The sequence below is a fragment of the Anser cygnoides genome, chromosome 4, assembly GCF_040182565.1.
Source record: "Anser cygnoides isolate HZ-2024a breed goose chromosome 4, Taihu_goose_T2T_genome, whole genome shotgun sequence".
NCBI classification, from domain to species: Eukaryota; Metazoa; Chordata; class Aves; order Anseriformes; family Anatidae; genus Anser; species Anser cygnoides.
This window is the reverse complement of record NC_089876.1, coordinates 51,374,168-51,381,233: the sequence shown is the minus strand read 5'-3', so window position 1 is coordinate 51,381,233 and position 7,066 is coordinate 51,374,168.

The following is a 7,066-nucleotide window of genomic DNA, read 5'->3' as shown; positions in this document are numbered from 1 at the left end:
CAGGCAGCTGAGGGACAGACAGCTTCCAGGGCCAACGTGGGTCTAGTGAGTATTGCCTCCCTTCCTCCATGCTCCATGGTATTCCTCATGCCAGTTCATACCTCACACCCTTAGAAGGTGCTTTCTGAGGAAGTCCCAGGAATTTGTGCTCTGGTTTCGTAAAGTGCCCAAGTATATGGTAAAATTCAACTCAGTTCAGGACATTGCTTCAAGCATGAACTAAGTTTAAAACATTTTCTTCCACTAAAATTCTCTTTTTAGCAAGTTTCTGGTAGGCAAGTTTCTCAGAATTTGTACTCCATGTAAGTCCATAATTCGCAAAGCCTGTGTAGGTTGGAATTGTGTCCATATGGGATATCCTGCTCATTACAGCAAAGCTGATAGCACTGAGCTCTGTCTCATGTTTCCCAAAGATCTGGGTTGATGATCTTGTTTCGTAACATAGATTAGGCTTTGTCACAAGAAACTTGCACCAGAGGCAGAGGTTTTTGAGAAAACTGCATGGGGGAGGCTCCCACAGTTAAATAACTTGCCAAAAATTACACTAACTTTCAGATATACAAGGAAATAGTTTAGAAAAGAGTAAAAAAAAAAAACACAGGTCTAGATGAAGCCTTGATGCATTTTCTCAGATATATACAAAAAAGATTCAGAGGCAGACTCAAACATATATTTATATTCAGTTAATAGATATGTAAATGCTTTTAAGTCAAAGTAGTAGGCAAAAGATCACGTTAAGATTAATAGATTCTCCGCCTCTGTCTACAAAAAAAGGGATATGGAGCTTTAAAAATGACTCTGAAAATGTATTTTAAGATTCTTCATCTTAGATTAATCTAGATCTTTTTTTTTAGATGAAGGAAACAAAATGTTTTTGGCACAATCAAAAAAGAACAGCTTTTCATCGCACCCACCCACAGCACATGGGTCCATTTTCCTTCACTTCTGCACAAAATGGAGAACATTTGTTTATGGCAGGAGAAGTAACCTGATCAAAGCTCTCCTTGTCTTTCTTGGTTTATGTTCATACTGATACTGTGCTGCTGTTTTTCACTCTGCAATCATTTTTTTTCCCCCCCCACAAGCTATGTCATTTTTATTATGCTATTTATATTGTTTCTTAATAAAAGCTGTCTGTGAAAAGATGTTCTTGCAAGATCCTATTCTATGTGTGCTTGAGCATATGGGTGAAAGGCTATGCAGGATTTGCAAAAATGTGACTGGCAATGTGATGATGTTTCAGGGGGTGGAAAAGTAGAAAATGAATTTGTTGCATGCTGTTATTCACCCCTTTTTTTTTTAAGGGAGGGGAGCGGGCTGCAGTTTTTAATTCACATAATTTAAATGTCAGCTAAGTCCATGTATCTAGTGTTCCTGGTTGGTGACCAGCCTCTAGAGACAGCTAGTTACTAGGAAACACCGGGTAACGTAACTTGTCTCCTTACTTATGGCCTTCACAATTGCCTACAAGCTTCTCGTTGTCTGTAATGTATTTGGATATATAAGCAAGAGTGTTCACTTCTTTTTCTTTAAGACTAGTAAATGTTGTACATTTAATAGATTTAATAGATAAGACTGGAATATCTTTTCATTTTTTTGCCCCATTATTATTGTGACTGCAATGTTTGAGGCTCTTCACTTGGGTCTTGATTTATTATGATCTTGGGCACACGGGTGGTCACGTTGGCACAGTTACAATGTTAATGTGCTTGTAATTAGGCAGGTGCTAAAATAAGAGCCTTAAAGCCTGACTTGCAGCACTGCAAGGTTAATGGAAAGCCTCCCGTTGACTTCAGCAAGCAAGCTTCAGCTAAGGTCCTTGTTTCAAGTGACACTGAGGAGCAGAAAATGTCTGAACGTCTATTTCCTAGAGAGGGCAGCAGGCCATAAAAAAGTGGACTAAGCAGAGATACGATGCCATGAGCTGCCATGTAATTCTGAGGGATACACCAAAAAGTCACCTTTAGCTGGTACTTGTGGTAAGGTTATCCCCTTAGATTCATAGAATCATAGAATATCCTGAGTTGGAAGGGACCCTTAAGGATCATCAAGTCCAACTCTTGATACCGCACAGGTCTACCCAAAAGTTCAGACCATGTGACTAAGTGCACAGTCCAATCTCTTCTTAAATTCAGACAGGCTCGGTGCAGTGACCACTTCCCTGGGGAGCCTGTTCCAGTGTGCAACCACCCTCTCTGTGAAGAACCCCCTCCTGATGTCGAGCCTAAATTTCCCCTGCCTCAGCTTAACCCCGTTCCCGCGGGTCCTGTCACTGGTGTTAATGGAGAAAAGGTCTCCTGCCTCTCGACACCCCCTTACGAGGAAGTTGTAGACTGTGATGAGGTCTCCCCTCAGCCTCCTCTTCTCCAGGCTGAACAGGCCCAGTGACCTCAGCCGTTCCTCGTACGTCTTCCCCTCCAGGCCTTTCACCATCTTCGTAGCCCTCCTCTGGACACTCTCCAACAGTTTCATGTCCTTTTTATACTGTGGTGCCCAGAACTGCACACAGTACTCAAGGTGAGGCCGCACCAGCGCAGAGTAGAGCGGGACAATCACCTCCCTTGACGTACTAGCGATGCCGTGCTTGATGCACCCCAGGACACGGTTGGCCCTCCTGGCCGCCAGGGCACACTGCTGGCTCATATTCAACTTGCTGTCAACCACGACCCCCAAATCCCTCTCTTCTAGGCTGCTCTCTAGCGTCTCATCGCCCAGTCTGTACGTGCAGCCAGGGTTTCCCCGTCCCAGGTGCAGGACCCGGCACTTGCTCTTATTGAACTTCATGCGGTTGGTGATCGCCCAGCTCTCCAACCTATCCAGATCCCTCTGCAAGGCCTTTCCACCCTCATTCGAGTCCACAACTCCTCCAAGTTTGGTGTCATCAGCAAACTTGCTCAAAATACCTTCTATTCCTACATCCAGATCGTTTATAAAAATATTGAAAAGTACCGGCCCTAAAATGGAGCCTTGAGGGACCCCACTGGTGACCGCCCGCCAGCCTGACGCAGCCCCATTTACCATAACCCTTTGGGCCCTGCCCGTTAGCCAATTGCTCACCCATCGTATGATGTTTTTATTTAGCTGTATGGTGGACATTTTGTCCAGTAGGATCCTATGGGAAACCGTGTCAAAAGCCTTGCTGAAGTCCAAAAAAATCACATCAGCTGGTTTCCCTTGGTCCATCATACGGGTGATCTTATCATAAAAGGAAATCAGGTTAGTTAGGCAGGACCTGCCCTTCACAAACCCATGCTGGCTGGGACCAATGACTGCTTTGTCCCCCAGGTGAGCCTCAATAAGTTCGAGAACCATCTTCTCCATGATTTTACCAGGCACTGAAGTGAGACTGACAGGCCTGTAATTGCTAGGGTCTTCTTTCTGACCCTTCTTGTAAATTGGCACAACATTTGCCAGCTTCCAGTCTACCGGGACCTCTCCAAATTCCCAGGATCATTGAAAAATAATTGAGAGAGGTTCCGCGATGACGTCCGCCAGCTCTTTCAGCACCCGGGGATGAATCCCATCCGGACCCATGGACTTGTAGGGATCCAGGTGGAGTAGCAAATCCCGCACACGTTCAGGGTCAGTTGGGAGTTTGTCATCCCCACCGTCCCAGTCCTCTAGCTCAGGGCACCCTGGGTCCCGAAGCCCATCATCGGCATTGAAGACAGAGGCAAAGAAGGCGTTAAGCGTCTCTGCTTTGCCTATGTCATTGTCTGTGAGGAGACCTTCCCTATCAAGGAGCGGCCCTATGTATTCTTTAGTTCTCCTTTTTCCATTCACATATCTGAAAAAGCCCTTTTTATTTTCTCTCACAGACACAGCCAGCTTCAACTCTAGGTGTGCTTTGGCCACACGAATTTTCTGCCTACAAACACGAACGGCATCCCTGTATTCTTTCCATGACACCTGGCCCTCCTTCCAGTAGCGAAACACTCTCTGTTTCCGCCTAATCTCCATTAGAATGTTCCTGGTCAGCCACGCCGGCCTCCTGCCCCACCTGCCTGACTTGCGATATTTAGGAATTGCTTGATCTTGTGCTTCTAGGAGGCATCGTTTAAAGAATGACCAGCACTGGTGGACATCGAGGCCTTCAAGAGCAGTTTCCAAGGGGACCTTGCTGACTAGTTCCCTGAGCAGCCTGAAGTCCGCTTTCCCCATATCTAGGGATGAGGTTTTGGTGGCACTTTTCTTTCTGTCACCGTAAATTTTGAACTCAACCACTTCATGGTCGCTTTGACCAAGGCGGCCACCAATCACCACATCTCCCACCAGACCCTCTCTGTTTTCTAGCAACAGGTCTAGGAGGGCACCTTTCCTAGTTGGCTCCGTTAGCACCTGCACCAAGAAGTTATCATCTAGGTGCTTCATGAACCTCCTGGACTTGCTCGTGTCAGCCGTGTGGCACTCCCAGTTAACGTCTGGCAAGTTGAAGTCCCCCATAAGGACAAGGGGAGTTAATCTCGAGGCCTCTCTTAGTTCTGTAAAGAATAATTTATCGGCGCTATCGTCCTGGCCAGGCGGTCTGTAATAGACTCCCACAACGACATCCCCTTTATTCGTTCGTCCCTTGATCCTTACCCAGAGGCTTTCAACTTTGCCATCTCCGACCTGAAGTTCCACACAGTCCAGCCCCTGCTTCACATACATCGCCACCCCACCACCTCGCCTACCCTGCCTGTCCCTCCTGAAGAGCCTGTAACCATCTATCGCAACACCCCAGTCACAGGACTCATCCCACCAGGTTTCGCTTATGCCGATGATGTCGTAGTTGCGGGACTGGGCCAGGACTTCTAGCTCATCCATTTTATTCCTCATACTGCGTGCGTTTGTGTAGAAGCACTTCAGGTACGTCTCCTTACACTCAGCACCTTGTGGATCTGCCCGAAGGACCTCACTGGCACACAGCCCCTCTGATTCTAGCGTACCTTCCCTTAGGTTTTCACCGGCGTGCCTGGTTTTAGCCCCTTCCCCCTTCGACTCTAGTTTAAAGCCCTATCTATCAGCCCTGCCAACTCCTGACCAAAGATCCTTACCCCTCTCCGAGAGAGGCACATCCCATCCGGTGCCATCAGGCCCTGTGTAGCATAGACCTTCCCGTGATCAAAGAACCCAAAGTTCTGCCGGTCACACCAGTCTCGAAGCCACGAGTTTATGTGAACAGCACGCCTTTCAGCTTCGATCCCCCCTATCGGAAGGACAGAGGCAAACACAACCTGCGCCCCTGATCCTCTAAGTAGTCGCCCCAAATCCCTAAAGTCTCTTTTGATCGCCTTCGGACTTCTCGTTGCTACTTCATCGCTACCAGCCTGAAAGACCAGTAGCGGGTAGTAGTCAGTGGGCCGTACCAGGCGCTGGACTTTCTTGGCGAAGTCTCTCACCCGAGCCCCAGGGAGGCAACAGACTTCTCTGCGGGTTGGGTCCGGTCGGCATATCGGTCCCTCTGTCCCTTTCAGATTCTGTAAGTTTTGCTGTGGTGCATTTGCTTGACATAGTTACAAGTTGAATGTCTCTGCCAGGCTGTCTAGCTTGCTGATTTACAGCAATTTCCTTCTCAGAAAATTGAAGAGGGCACTAGCAATTCTGAATGTAGTTTTGGTTCTCAGCAAGTATACATACTTAATAGATTTTCACTGCTACAATTGTGGGTTTTTTTGTTGTTGTTGTTTATTATTATTATTACTGCTGCTTTTTTCACTTTGTCAAAAAAGATCACCACCACCTGTACAGCATAGCTGACACTTAAAATTCACTCCAGGTGGTAAAGCATCTCAGCCTGCAGCGGGGACTGAGGATGTAGCTGGTCATGGTGTTCCCACGGCAAAAAACATCAGAAATCATGAACAAAAACACTGCAAAATGTTGCTTACAAGAGGTTATCTTCAGACTTAGGTAAGGACATCTTTAAAACATCATAGAGAAACTTGAATTCAAGTACTAATGTTTTTGTAGTAGAAATAATGCATTCAAATAACTCAGTGACTTTGTGAAAATACTGAGCCCGAGCCTAGTCTCACTATATTAGACCAGTAGTGCAGTACCACCTCTGACAGTGTTGAGAAGATTATGGTGTAGATGAGGTATATAAATGAGATCAGTCTGTGAAGGTTGTCAGATATTTTTAGGTCTATAAATCTTATATTACCTAGGGTAAGCATAGGATCATGAATATTTAACCCTGTTTTTTCTTAATAAAACAATATACATTGGGTGTCTGTACTCACTTACTTTCAATAGCTTGTGAATTCCTTGGCAATTTTCACTCAGATCTGACAAATCTGTCAAAGGTAACAAGCTGTCTGAGTCTGAAATGGTATTGCATAAGGTGAGTACCTGTTCTTTTAAGAAATTTGTTCTTTTAAGCAGGACAAGCATATTATTTCTGTTGTGGTGGGAAGCATTACATACTACACAGTAAAATATGTGTATATATAGTATCACTTAAAATAGAATTTTAAAAAGCTGACTTTAGGCAATTTGTAGATATTCTTTAAAAAGCCCTAAACCATTAACATTTCTTATATTCAGGGCATATTTCTGTGGTTTGGGAGGAAGAAACCAAGTTGTGTTGGTTGTGCAGCTGGTGTCAGTGGCAGGATTTTGTCTCCTATGGCCATGGGACCCTGGCTGAGCACCAACATCTGCTTGGGAGAGATGGGATTAAGTGGAGCAAAAGTCTCTCTGCTATCAGGATGGCTGACCTGGTAAGAAGGGCTTTCAGTTAGGAGTGATGTGGGATGGAGGGAATCACAAGAAAATGGTCTGGAGTGATGTGAATGAAGGGAAAGATAAAATCAACAAAACAGTTGCACCATTATGTGGAAAAGCCCTGGATCCTTTCTGGGAAATCAGCATGGGTGGATGCCTCTCTGAAGTGCCCACACACTGATGTGTGCAGCTTGGGGAATAAATGTGGGTAAGCAGAGGTCTGCATGCACTTGTTGCTTTCACGTAGGTGTGGTGAGTTGGTTTTTATAACCAGAGTGCTGCAGTGGAGGGATGTGGTCTCTTTAGGAAGAACAGGTTGGGAAGATGAGGTGGGGGAGATATCTTTTATGTAAGATAG